This window comes from Rattus norvegicus, chromosome 1 (assembly GCF_021556685.1).
Source record: "Rattus norvegicus strain SHRSP/BbbUtx chromosome 1, alternate assembly SHRSP_T2T, whole genome shotgun sequence".
Lineage (NCBI taxonomy): Eukaryota > Metazoa > Chordata > Mammalia > Rodentia > Muridae > Rattus > Rattus norvegicus.
In genome coordinates, this window is record NC_141534.1 from 62,734,357 (window position 1) to 62,749,512 (window position 15,156).

Consider the following 15,156-nt stretch of genomic DNA (forward strand, 5'->3'; position numbering starts at 1 on the left):
ATCAATCCTATTGGGTCCCTGCTGGGAAGAGGAGAAATCAAGAAGAGGGAGAAGGCTTGGTGTTGGGGAAACCTCATAAAGATCTTAGAGCAGATACAAGGTAAGAATTGTGGGGAAAATGGAAACCAGAGACAGAGGAAGGAGGAGCATAGAGCAAACTGGAAAGGACAAAGCACAAAGATACCTGGGCTATGCCTGCTGCTTGTTCTCTGGACTCTCCCTGTGGCTCATTTCTGGGGGGAGATTCTGTTCTGCCCCAGGTGAGGTTTCTTTCTCCTTGGCATGCAGCAACACAGCTTTATCAGGGCATTTGCTATATTCCTGGTCCACCCCTTAAAACCTCTGTGCCGGACCCTGCTGGGGATGGGCTTATCCTCAAGTGGGGCTCTGTGGGAGAGTGGGTTGTCTTCTTTGATTTCCTTATTGCTACTCTTCTCAGTGAAGATGCTTGTTGTTTGAATGCATGGGACACTCACGGCACATTTGTGATAGTGGTCCTGTGTAGGTGTCATCGGTAGAGGCCTGAGACGACCAGCCACAGTGGATCTTTTGCCTCCTTTTGGATGAGCATTCTGGCCATAGTGAGATACGTGACCATGGGAGGATGACACCCGCAAGGTGCCAAGGACTGGCAGGCTTCCACTCCTCTTTGGTTCTAATCTAAAAGCAGCAGCAGGATCAAGGCTAGGGAATGGTGCTGCAACGGGACTCACTTGCTGTGCCTGGGCTGTGCAGCCATCCCCCTGGAGAGCCTGCTTTTGTAGAAAGAAATAAGTTGCCATTTCCTCATTATATTTTCTTTGTTTTAAAGAGTGTTTTACTACAGAGGCTTGGAATCCAATGCTTTTCATGGCATCCAAAATGGCCGGGTCTGGTGTGAGGGGAAGCATTTCTTCATAGGGACCTATCAATCCGTTCCAGTGTTCTTTGAACCAAGGGTGTTTCATCGCCTTTCTTGCTGTTGGTCTAAAGTTGGGATTTACCCTCAGTAATTTACTAAGGAGGTCCTCCAGTTCTTTTGAAACCCCACAGGGAGCAGGATATACCCCTGCCACTACTTGTCTTTGCAGTTCTTGGATGATCACTGAATCAAATGGGAGCTTTCCCACTACCATACAGTACAAGACCACTCCTATAATCCACATATCATTCTTCGGCCCGTCATACCGATGGCCAAGGAGGAGTTCAGGGGAACCAAAGGAGTACGTGCCGCAGTGGTGGTTTAGCATTTTTCCAGGTTGAAATTGGGTGCTAAGCCCAAAGTCGATGACTTTGACCTTTTTGTTTTTATCAATCATTATATTGTCCAGTTTGAGGTCTCGGTGAACAATCCCCTTTCCATGGCAGTAGCTTACTGCTGACAATATCTGTTCAAATATTTGCCGGGCCTCATCCTCCTCTATGTGCCCTGACTCTCTGATGTACTGGTAGAGTTCTTGGCCTTCCACCAGCTCCATTATGAGGTATATTCTCGTTTCCTTTTCAATAACTTGTATGAGAGACACTATGTTGGGGTGGTTGATCTTTCTCATTATGTTTGCTTCCATCATGGCTGGCTGGAACCACTGCTTGTCCTTTCGCAGAACTTTGACAGCCACCGGGGTTCCTGTGAGCCGGTGGTGGGCCAGGAGGACTTTGGCGTTGCCCCCTTGCCCAATTGTCCCCAATACTTGGTATTGGGAATGGAAGTTGCCCTCCTCAGAGATACTGGGCTCGGGTGTAGGGGTTGGTAACTCCTCCTCAGTCTCTGTAGGCATTTTATCAGTACTAATGCTACCTAAAAATAACAAAAATGGAATCAAATAATGAAAAAGATGGAGCAATATAGGAGCTAAAATTACACTTGTGGTACCTAAAAGAAACAAACAAAAGAAAAAGAAAAAAAACAAACAAAGACAAAGTAAAAACTAGACTAGAAAAATAGAGCAAAATTATGAAAAAGTTAAGGGGAAAATATGAAGAGTCATAAGTAAAAGCCACCCAAATAACCAACCCCAAAAGAGAAAGCCAAGAGCACACACATACTAAATGCAATGATGAAAATAAAAATCGTCATACTACAATAGGATTGGGCGGCCAAAGATGGTCAATACTATGAATAGATGTTCATTGAAGAAAAAAAAACAGATGAAAGAAACGAGAGGAGAAAGAATTAGTATAAGACAAAACAAACAAATATAAAAAGCCAACACTTAAGGGAAAACTCCATTGAATTTCAGGACCTAGTGATCCACAAAAATCCACAACTCTCCAGAGCAAAATACTGAAAATTAAAATTAACCAACCACAAGGAATAAGGCAGTTAAATATCAGTGAACAGTAAACCTTAAACAAAGGCCGAAGAGTCAAAGTGTCACAAAGGGCAAATTTGTATCAAGTCTAAGCCAATGATTGCTTGTACTCAATAAATAGAGAAACAGGAATAATGTAAAAGGATGAAACCGCAGGACATTGAAAATGGAGATAGAGTTAATCATCCGACTGCAGAACCGTAAATAATCAAAGCAGTAATATAGCATGTGAGAACATAAAAACCACTAAAAAATGAAACCAGCAATCAATAATAAATAAATAAATAAATAAAACAAAAAACAAAACCCAAATAAGGAAATAGCCAGTGGCGTGGCAATATGTGACCTAATTCTTTCTCTTGAAGTCATCCAAAAATCAATCAATCAAGAAATAAGCAGCCAGCCATCTACATAGGCCTTTAAACTGATATTATGGGGTTGGCATACCAAATGCCTGGGAGCGACTGGTCAGCCAGCCCAGATACTTGGGCAGCTGCAGGCCAGTGAGAGAGCCTGTCTTGAAAATAAGGTTGAGAACCTACCTCAGGAACAGCAGCCGGGGTGACTTCTGGCCTCTACACTCTCTTGCACTGAGGTGCAGGTAATATAGATACAAGGGGCAAAAGGGGATGGGCACGTGCACACACAGACACACACACACACACACACACACACACACAGGCACTCACACAGGCACAGGCACACACACAGGCACACACACAGAAATACACAGAAGTGAACTTATACTCACACAAACTCTTAAAAACACCCAGATTCACACAAAACACGCATAGTTACACACAAGCAAAGCTGGAAAAACACACGTCAGACAAATACACACATACACACAGGGATACACTTACGCACAAGAAGACATACACACATACAAACACATACACACATACAAACCTGTAAACTCACACACTCCTACATATACTGACAAACACACAGGCAAAAGTGTACACTCACTCACACACAGGCCAATCTGTCAACACACACTCTCTTACACACACTGATACATACACATATACACAGTACAGTAAAATTCGACACAACCACACACAGCTCACTAGATACAACCAAGTCGCAGAGGGCTCCACTCCACACCTCCTCTCAAAGCACTCAAAGAATTCCAGGCCTGGCAACAGCTAAATATGTGTTTGCTGGGCCGCCTCACAATCGCTCCTCATGAGGTCACAATAGGACCTGTCATGACATCGTTGGGAAGGACTCTGAGACCGTGGCTTCTATGGGCTATGGAAAGACTTTAGGCTGTTAGAAATAAAACCCTGTAAGATGTTTAGCTGTCCATAGTTCTCTGTTTTGAATGCTTACTCTGCATCCTGCTTTAAAGTCCTCATGTCTACACTCAGGGTGTCATGTTATCTTTGAATTCTGAAGGATTAGCCTCAAACTGATGGTATAGTTTTCTTTTTTTAAAGACAAAGCTGTTTCTAAACTGACCCATCAAGAGGACACTGTTCTCATAAGTCCTCAGAAAGGCTCTAGGTTATCATCAAACACCTGAGACAAAGCTGCAGGACTAGGCAGAGACTTGAGTTTGAATCCCCCAAACGCCAAATGGATGCATCAGCAAAGCTCATAAGCTTTCTCTGTGGAGAAGTTAACATGGACCAACAGATTAGAGGGCCAGAGCCCCAACCCATGCTGGGTGGACACTCTCCTCTGACATCCAACACAGAGATCTTTGTACAGAGATCAGGAGAATGCTTCTCTGAATAGCTGTGCAGAGCACCTCAGGCTCAGGGACTCAGGACTGACACCCATAGAATGCTGTAGAGGAACCCTTTGTGATTCAAGGGCTCATCTGCCTGGGTCCCTGAGCCTCTAGAGATGATCCCAGGACTGGGCTGTGGCTGCTTATGGGCTCAGACAGGGAGGTGCCAGGGGGTTTGCCCTTGGCTCCTGGGAGTAGAGCAGTTTTTCTTTCCCTGTCCCTGCTTTTTGAACTTTTCTTTCCTTGGGAAAATGGAAGGACTGGAAGAAGTCTGGCTATGGAGAGTGAGGCTGGCTGGGATACTGCTCGCTGTTCTCCATTGTCATCCTGCTGGGGGTTTGGAGTTGTTGGCAGGTTAGCCTCTCCACCATTCCAATCTGCTTCTCTCCATTTAATCCATGCATCTCTGTCTCTTCGCTTCGTGACATGGTTGCACAAGTCCTACCTGTAGCTGCCACTCCAGGGCATAAGTCCCTCAGTGAGTGAATTCCAGATGGTTCTGTCTAGAGAGAAATTGTACAGGGTAGTTGCTCAGTATGTAGGTACATGGAAGAGGATACTGCACGGCATCCACACACATTTCATATAACATCAATCCACATACTCTGGTACTCATCGGTTCTATTTACACCTTTCGCGATTACTGCTATTCACTGTACTGTGAAGTGTGAATTTTTATTATGTTTCACTTCTGCAAAGGAAGAGACAGTGTTTAGCACTGGAGATCCAAAGGCCTAGCTGGAAGGGTGGCCTTGACTCACAGGTGTGCTCCTGGGAAATAGCTCTTTCATAAAACACCCCGTTGAATCCCATGATGTATGGATTGCTCTATGCCCTATCTAGGGTTGACCTCAGTGTATATATATATTAACTTGAGTAATTTTTATATACATTTCCAGTATTCCCTTTCCCAGTTTCCGTGCAAACATCCCTTTCCCTCCTCCCCATCCTCCCCCCATTGTCTCCCTTCTCCCAACAATCTAGTTCACTGGGGGTTCAGTCTTAGCAGGACCCAGGGCTTCCCCTTCCAATGGTGCTCTTACTAGGATATTCATTTTCCATGTTCCCTTCCCCAGCTTCCAGACTTTAGATGACTGGTTGCCCTGACTGATTTTTACACAGGATAAAAGTCGGCTACATTTGTGTTTGATTATTAACAGTGCCTCTGGAACTAAACTCAGATCATCAGCTATTCCTTTCACCTCTGAACCATCTCAAAAGCTCACACTATATATTCTGTTCTGTCCTCAGTGTACCATGTATTGCTATAATCACCAGCATTGTTAAAGCAAGCCAAAGGAGATTTATAAAATCTTCAGATTTTGAAATTTACACATAGCTTGTGCTACACATCATTAATCCCCCTTTCATGAGAGAGAAGGTCTCTTTACTGTCCAAACCACCCTTGTGTACAGGGTGAGTTTTAGGACAGCTTCAGTTTGTGGTAACACTCTGTCTCAAATTAAGCACACAACAGCAACAACACAACCACACTCACACAGAAACACATTCATGGAACACACACACACACACACACACACACACACACACACACACACACACACCGAGCACTTTCCAGTTTCTACCCTTCCCATTCCTCAAGTGAGCATTCAGTGTAACTGTACTTTAATCTCACCTACCTCAGTCCTTCCAGTCTGTAGGCTTCTCTTAAACCCTCAGGAATTGGCAACTGACATCAGGCCGGTTTCTGCTTGCTGGTGGGGAAATTGGGTTGTGTTGCTTTGTTAATCTGTACTCCCTTAGCCAACCTCCCCAGGCCCTGAGAAGTTTCCATTAACCTCCTTCAGAGTACTTCAGTGTTTTTAAGTCATACTCAACAAAGTAAGAAACCATTTGCTTGATTGCAGCATTTAGGATTGTGTTGAGTAGGTACCAGCAGAATGTACACTGTTTATGAAGTAGGTCTGTGAGTAAGGGCTAGGTGTAATTTTATCTGCTGAGTGAGTGAGCGTTTGCTCCATATCGTTACCCATTTTGGCTTCTGTGGTATTTTTATTCCTATAGACTAAACGGTTTGAGTTTGTGTTGGCTTCTTCTGTGATTTCAGTATCCAGCACCTCTGGACTTATCCTATAAGTATGACCAGATTAACAGGGCTGTTGATTTTCCATGGAGATGCTTGTTTACATTTTTACTTAATCCACATCTTACGTTCAAGAGGAGGGAGAGCAGCTTGCTGGCTTTGCAGCAACACACATTGACCCAGAGTGAAGGTTCTCTCTGTTACTGATTCGAATTCCTGAATCACCATGACATTTTGCATGAGCTATCCTCCACTGTCTAGGGCATTTGTGTATTCCTTTCCCAGTTGGTGACTCTGTTTGGGAAGACTCAGGAGGTGTGGCCTTGCTGGAGAAAGAATGCCAGTGGGCCTGGGCTTTGAGGTTTTAGTGCTCTGCACCACTCCCTGTGCACTCTCTGCTTTGTACTTGTGATTCCAGATGTGAGTCCTCTGCTTCCTGCTCCTTCCACCGTGCCCTGTAGTCATAGAACTTAACCTATGGTAACAGGTGGTCTGTGAAATAGGATCACTAATCGCCTACATGTTTTTATAGTTTGCTGTGCTCATGGCATTTCTGTCACAGAAATACAAAGGTAACTAATGCAGAAGGGGATGGAATAGAGCGGACTCTTGCTCTGTGATACCTGACCATGCCAGTTTGTACTTGTTACTTGTTTTGGAAAATATGCAAGAATTCAGAACTTTGAACTAGAAGTGGCCCAGTGCTCTAAGAAGAGTTTAATGGGGTATACTGGCAGGAGCTTGGGAGTCAGGAGTGCCAAGACCTATCCAGAATGTGGAAGCCCAGGACAAGGGGATTCAGAAGGCAATAATATTTGTAACTGGCCTGGTATAATTTGTATGATGCTTTTACAAAAATGTGGCTTCCTTCAGCCCACATCGTAAAAACCTACCTGAGGCTAAATTAAAAAGTAATAAACAAATTTCTTCGATGAAAATTTGAAGAGAGCCCAGTATGGCCTCTGTTATACTGAGGTTATAGGACTTCAATGAAAAAGAGCAAATGGGGCAAATAGAAATGCAAAATGTATAGTTTACAGAGAAAAAGACACTGGGAAGATTAATATTATAGCCAATGCCTAGGCCAGAAGAGAGCCTGCAATTACTTAGGAGATTAGAACCTTAATAAGAGGCCATGTCTCCTCAGGTGATGACATCACTCAATTAACCTCGTAATCTGTGGTAGAAAGTGACTTACTTAGGGTTTTCCTGCTATTAACAGACACCATGACCAATGCAAATCTTTTTTTTTTTTTTATTAACTTGAGTATTTCTTATATACATTTCGAGTGTTATTCCCTTTCCCGGTTTCCGGGCAAACATCCCCCTCCCCCCTCCCCTTCCTTATGGGTGTTCCCCTCCCAACCCTCCCCCCATTGCCGCCCTCCCCCCATAGACTAGTTCACTGGGGGTTCAGTCTTAGCAGGACCCAGGGCTTCCCCTTCCACTGGTGCTCTTACTAGGATATTCATTGCTACCTATGGGGTCAGAGTCCAGGGTCAGTCCATGTATAGTCTTTAGGTAGTGGCTTAGTCCCTGGAAGCTCTGGTTGCTTGGCATTGTTGTACTTTTGGGGTCTCGAGCCCCTTCAAGCTCTTCCAGTTCTTTCTCTGATTCCTTCAATAGGGGACCTATTCTCAGTTCAGTGGTTTGCTGCTGGCATTCTTATAAGAAGAACACTGCTTTGGGTTTGGCTTACAAGTTCAGCAGTTTGGTTCATTATCATCAAGGTGGGAGCATGGCAGCATCTAGGCAGACATGGTACAGGAGGAGCTGGGTGTTCTACATCATCATCTGAAGGCCGCTACTAGAAAACTGATTTTCATGCAGCTAGGACAAGGAACATAAGGGTCACATCAACAGTGACACACTTCCTCAATCAAGGCTACACCTATCCAATGAGGGCTCATCTGCAAATAGTCCCACTCCCTGGGCTGAGCATATTCAAATCAATACAGGAACATTAGGCATTTTCAGTTCCTGAAATCACCTGTGATCAGAAGCTGCTGCTACTGTGGGTCATGGGGCCCAGGGCTTTCCAGAAATCAGGCATCTTCTCATGTACTCTCATCAGTCACTGGGAGTAAGGAAGCTCAGCAAAGGACTGCTGTGTGGGCTGAGAAAACTGAGAAAGTCTGCTTGGGAAGGTGTGTCAATCTTCATCTCCACATGGAGATAGCATGGGGGTTACCTGAACTTACCTAACCAGTTTTCATGTTTGGTACCCCTGGATCATATTCATTGTCAGGTAGGAAAGTGTTATTTGGCACCCAATGTCATGTTGTGCTATCATGTACCCAAAGTTGATAGATGACTTAAGAATGTAGGCTTGAAAGGTATCCAGTTTCTAATCTGGGAAGGAGAACTGCAGGCCTGAGAGGAACAGGCCTCATGTGCAGAGGGATGTATCATCTGTACATGGTTGGAAGAAGCTCAGAGAAGGTTAGTCAAACTTGTCTATCCAGTAGAGGTTAGTTAACTGTGAAACTATCACTAACAGTAAAGGTAACTTTGAACTCTGAGGAAGAGAAGGTTTGTTGCCATTGTTTGTGGACCATGCTTCAGAGGTGATGAGACACAGAGAAACTGTGTCTTGGGTTCATGCGACGAAGCGTGCTAGCTGAGCACTTCACATCTTAAGTTGTGTATGTCGTCAGGGCCCTTACACAAAGGTGATCTAGTGACAGTGTCTTGCTTTATTTGTAGCAATCACATGATTTTAAATTTCCTACTTGTTCTTGTTCTTAAAAACTCACTGATTAGTTTTAGCTGAGTCTCCTGGGAGATTTTCTCTCACATGCTGTAAGTTTTAAAGATTTGGTGATTAACATAAATAACTATTCATAGGTCAACACAGGGCCCACACTGACCTCACCTTGCTATCTGGAACTGTTACTCCTGAGCCAAGGGTCTCAAGGGTCTCTGCCTCAGAAAGAAATGTGGAAAAGTGATTTCATAATCTATTCACATTCCTTGTGTCATCCAGAACATCTGCTAGAATGAGAGGATCCTTCTCTGCTCAGGACAATGTAGCTAATGATTCCCCAGGAGGAAAGAAAGGGCCACTACCTGCCTCTGTGGGGCAGTCCCTGGTGTTCACGGTAATGTCACCCAACATTCCCACCTTGAATCTGCTATTCCACTTGAGCATGGAGCCTCCCTTTTATTCTGGGAGATAAACAGGAATCTCCAGCTAGGAACAGTGTTCCAAACATGAGGTTAAGTGAAGGCAGTTAGAATGGGGTATATACATTATGGGTTTCTGATTGAATGATTCTGAACTTAATGTACTTCCTACTAGAGTCATCTGTAAGTGATATGTAAGCTTTGTATTAAAGTGTACCTTTAGGTCCAAGATTTCATGGTAGGTCAATGCCCTACACTCTCTTAAAGATAATTTAAGAACTGCATAAAGAAGAGAAAATACTGATCAGAAAATGTTCCTAGGTGTACAGGACTGGTTTACATGTGCAAGTCTCTGTGCTCAACTCCAAGAGCACACAATATGCATTAGAAAGTAGATGATAAGAACTCTCTTTCTCTCTCTCTCTCTCTCTCTCTCTCTCTCTCTCTCTCTCTACCTCACTTTCGATCTATCACTCTCTCATGGGTGTGTGTGTGTGTCTGTGTGTGTGTGTGCATGTGTTTGTGAAGCTGTGTCTGTGTGTCTGTCTGTCTGTCTCTCTCTCTCTTTCTCTCTCTCTCTGTCTCTCTGTGTGTGTGTGTGTGTGTGTGTTTGTGTTTGTGTGTGTGTGTGTGTGTGTGAAGGTGAGCTGAGGGTCTGCATGCCGAGTTGGAAAAAGGATCCCATGTTGATTGACTCCCACCTTGACAAGTATCTTGTTGTTGGGATGACCAGCATGTGACTATTGGGACAAGATAGAAGTATTTACAAAGCCAACAGTTTTGACTGATTTATGCAAATTAGGGCAGATTTGAGAGTACACTTAAGAGTTTTAAACTTTGTTTGAAAAAACTAAACAGTGTTCTTGGAAGAGTTTCTTTGGAGTAGACCGCCAAAGGCCAAATTTTATCTGATTGCTGGTGAGCACCTGTGGGTTTTTGTGTTCCTTATGTAGTATCCCTTAGGTTTGGGTCAGACAATGTAAACCTTATCATTTCCACTGTTTTTAACATCTCAAATGATGTCCAACGTTCTAGGTGCCAATCCACAAATGCCCACTCCTACATCTTCTCCCTCCTCCCTCCATTTTGCTACTATGATGCTGCTCCTAAACTCACCCAACTTTTCGAAACCCACCACTCCAGCCTCCTCCTACGTTCGAGCATCACATCTCCACAGGACCAAGGGCCTTCCATCCCATTGGTTTCAAATAATGCCATCCTCTGATATATATTGGTTGGTGGTCTATTTTCTGGAAGCTCTGGGTCATCAGCCAGCATATATTGTTCTTCCTCTATTGCAGGACCTCCTCTGTCACAGGACATCCCCTGTTTAAGCACCACCACTACCTCAGGAAGTCCACTGTCTGTGTGTCAACTCCACTGTTACAGGACCACAAGTGTCTCAGCACTTCAACTATCACAGCACTTCTACTGTTCAGGAGCTCAAGAGTCTCAGCATCTCAAGTGTCACAGGACCTCCTTTGTCCAAGAACTGGACTGTCCAAGCAACACTACTATTGCAGGACTTCCACTGTAGGAGCACTACAACTGTCTCAGGACACCCACTGTCCTATAACCTCCACTATCCCAGGAATTCCACTGTCGTAGCACCACCCGTAGCAACTAAAGTGTTTCAGGACATCAACTGAAGCAAGATCTCCCATGATTCTGCAACTTCACTGCCACAGGATCTCTACAGTGACAGGAATACCCCTGTATCAGCAATTCCAATTTTGCAGGACCTCCACAATAGCAGAACCTTCAATTGTGCAGCAGCTCCCCTGTAAGTAGATTGACCGCCACGATCTCAGTGCCTCCACTTTCAAAGGACCTTCACTGTCACAGAACCGGCGCTATTTCAGTGCCTCCACTGTCACAGGACCTACCTCTTCACAGGATCTGCACTGTTGCAGCAACTGTAATTTCAATTTTTCAAAGTCATTGCTGGTTATTAGATTTGAGGCTGAATGAAATGTGATGCTACTTTTGACAGCATAAGAATTTGTTCTATAGCTCTTGTGATAAATGCCGTGTGTGCTAGGACCAGTAACCTATGGAAGACTTCATGAGCTCATACCACTCTCGACCTCACTTTGTGGAAGCTGGTGTTTTTAGAGTGTGATAAACTTCAGGTGAATGGATTCATTCAGCTGCACCACGCTCTATAGTGTGCTACACAGCAGTCATATTGAGTCCTTGCTGGGAAGGGAAGAAATCCAGAAGAGGGAGAAGGCTTGGGTTGGGGGAAGAATCATAAAATACTTAGAGGATATAAGAAGGTAAGAATTATGGGGAACTGGAAAACAGTGCCAGAGGAAGAATGAGCACAGAGCAAACTGGGAAGGACAAAGTACAAAGGCACGTGGGTTTTGCCATCTGCGTGTTCTCTGGACAATCTCCCTTGGCCTCATTTCTGGGAGAAAACTCTTCCTCCACCCCCTTGTAATGTTTCATTCTTGAAGGAAAGCAGCAACACAACTTCATCAGTGAATTTCCCCATTGTAATTGGTTCATCCTTTAATGCCTCTGGGAAATCCCCAGCTGGGGAATGTCCTGCTCTCTGCTGAGAGACAGCCGGAAAGTAGGTTGTCCTCTGTTTTCTCGTTGCTACAGCTCTTCTAAGTGTGGATGATTGTTGAGTGAAGACACAGGACACTTCTGGTGTGTATGTATGCTTTGTTCACTGTGGGTGTTGTCGGGAGTGTCCTGAAAAGAAGAAGGGCATGCCCAATGGCTCTTTGCTTCCTCTCTGACTAGCCTTATGATCATAGAGATACACTAGGCCATTGGAAGATGAGGAGAACAATGTGTCTATGTTGTGTTCACTTCTATTCCTATTTAGTCCTAGAGGGAAATCAGCAAGGGTAGAGAATGGGACCGTAACTGGACAAAGCTGCTGAGCCTGTGTTGTGAAGCAATTCCTGTGTATAACTTGCTGTTACATTAAGCAATAGGATGCCATATTCTGGTTATACCTTTTTGATGCAATGAATCTATAATATTTTACCTAAAACCTCAATATATTACGTTTCTTCCTCTTTTGGAGTATCTGGTATGGGAGGGATCACTTCTTCATAAGGATTTGTGAACCTCTTCCAGTTTTCATTGACCAGGGGTACATCATCACCTCTGAGACTGTCAGCCCATAGTTTGGATTGACTTTTATTAAGAGGCTAAGCTGCCTCTTCTGACACCCCACAGTGAGCAGGGTACACACCTGCTACAACCTGTCTTCTGAACTGTTGTATGACAACAGAGTCAAATACAACAGTGAAATATAAGCCTACTCCCAAGATCCATACGTTGTTGTTGTTTATTTTTTTTACACCATCATAAAGTTGTCCTAGGAAGAGATCAGGTGCACCAATAGGGTAAGCACCATGCTGCCAGTTCAGCATTTGCCCAGGTTTGTCTTGAGTTGAAGGCCAAAGTCGATGCTTTTGACTTTTCCGTTCTTCTCTAACAGAATATAATCTGGTTTCAGGTCACTGTGAACTTATACAGTGCCCATAGCCATAGATAAAGCCTGCTAACATTTGCCTAAATATTTCCTTGGCTCCTTCCTCCTCTCCGTGGAAAGATTTTCAGATGTATTTGTAAAGCTCTAAAATTTCAACCAGTTTCACGATAAGTTATTAGAATTGTCTCAGACTCAATTGGAGAAGCAAGATGATGTTGGGGTGGATGAAAAACTTCATTATATTTGCCATGGTCATGTTTGGCTGGCACCATTGCTTCTTCTTTGCATGCACTTTGATAACCCCTGTAGCAGAACTTCCACTGTCCCAGCACCTGAACTATCCCAAGACCTCCACAGTCAAAGGACCAATATTGTGGTAGGGCGTCTGTGGTCAGGCAACTCCTCTGTCTCAGACCCTCCAAATTGCAAGACCTCTACGGGCACTGGAAGTCACTGTCCATAAACTTCCACTGTTGGAGTACCTCAACTATAACAAGGACCTCTACTATTGTACAACCCCCTTGTCATAGCACGTCTATTGTTACAAAGTAGTCCACTGTCAAAGGACCTCCAGGGTCTCAGCCTCTCCACTGTTACAGGATCTCTACTGTCTTAGGACCACTGCTGTTGGAGGACCTCCTGTCTCTCAGCAACTTCAGTTTGTTGGAGCTCTCCTATCAGAGGACATTTACATTTTCTGTACTTCCAGTGTCACAGCTGTTATAAGAACCTCCATTCTCACAGGACCTCCAGTGCGTCAGTACCTCCACTGTCCAAGGACTTTTATATAGTAGGACCTCTACTGTTTTACAGAAAGTCCACTGTCGCTAGATTTCCACTGTCACAACACCGCAACCATTACAAGAACTGCAATTTTGGCATGACCTCCAGTGTTCCAGCCCCTCCAGTGTCATAGGACCTCCACTATCACAGGACGTCCACTGTCTCACCAAGGCCAATTTAAAGGACCTCTACTATAACAGGATATCCACTGTAGCTGGACTTACACTGTTGCAGTACCTCAACTGTTGCAGGACCAACAAGGTTGCAGGACATAGACCCTCTCAGCAGCTAGAATTTGCAGGACCTCTACTGGCACAAAAATTCCACAGTTGCTGGAGCTCCACTGTCACTGCAAATGCACTGTCTCATGATATTCACTGTTGCTGGACCAGTAGTGTGGCAGCACATCCATTTTTGCCAAGCCCCTCCACTGACGCAAGACTTCCACTTTTGTAGCACCTTCACTGTCCAAGCAAACCAACTCCTGCAGGATCTCCATTGTCTCAGGGCATTCACTAATGCCAGCTCTCCAATGTTGTAGGATATCCACTTTCACAACAGCTAGAATCTTGCAGGACCTCTACTGGCAAAGACAGTCCACTGCTGCTGGCTCTCTACGGTCAGTGCCAATGCATCGATTCATGACCTCCATTGTCACAGGACCTCCACTTTTGTAGGACCTTCACTGTCCAGGCAAACTGCAGGATCTCCAGTGTCTCAGGACATTTACTGGTGCAGAGCCTCCCTTTATTCCAGACTTCAACTATTCCAAGGTCATCTACCCTGTCTTAGGACCTCCAATATTGCAGGACCTCAAATGTCCCAGGACCTCAGGTGACATAGCACCTCCATTGTCCCAACACCCTTACTGTCCCAGAACCTCAATTTTCCCACGACCTATTCAGTTGCATGACCTCCAAAGTTGGAAGAACTGCACGGTATGAAATCCTCAACTGTTGTAGGACCTCCAATGTTGTAGGAACACAATATTCCTACACTGGACCTACACTGTCCATCACCTTCACTTTCCTAGCACCTCCACTCTCACAGGACCTACACTGTTGCAGGAACTCCATTGTCTGAGCACCTGCATGTCTCAGGACCTCGAATGATCCAGAACCTCTAATGGTGCAGGACCTCCACTGTCACCAGACTTCCACTGTCTCAGGACATCCACTCTATCACCAACTAGACTTTAGCAGAACTTCTACTGGAACAGGATCTCCATTGTGGCTGGTCTTACATTGTCTAAGGCCTCCACTATCACAGACTTTCAGATGAATTTGCAAAGCTGTAGAACTTCAAAGAGCTCCATGAGAAGGTAGACGTGTCTCAGACTCAATTCCTTGGTGAAGCAATATGAATTTGGGGTGGATTAATATCTTCATTATATTTGCCATGGTCTGGTCTGGGTGGCATCCTTGCTGCTTCTTTCCATGCATTTTGATAACCATTGTAGCAGTACTTCCACTGTCCCAGAACCTGCACTACCCTAAGAACTCCCTTGTCACAGGACATCCACTGTGGTAGTACCTCGGCTATCAGGAAACTCCACAGACTCAGTACCTCCAAACTGCAAGATCTCTACTGGCACAGGAATTCTACTGTCCCTGAACATCCACTGTCACAGCACTTCAACTGTTTCAAGGACCTCTATTGTCGCAAGACCTCCTATATCACGGTTATAAGGACCTGCATTGTCAAAAGACCTCCA

General features: G+C 44.6%; 1 pseudogene across 1 annotated transcript; it reads right to left on the bottom strand.

The window, feature by feature from the left end:
* Positions 1 to 207: 207 nt before the first annotated feature.
* LOC134485087 (sperm motility kinase Y-like) lies at positions 208 to 1,757 on the bottom strand (annotated as a pseudogene). The gene has a single exon (XR_015646207.1). The product of XR_015646207.1 is annotated as a sperm motility kinase Y-like, transcript variant X2 (transcript).
* Positions 1,758 to 15,156: the final 13,399 nt, after the last annotated feature.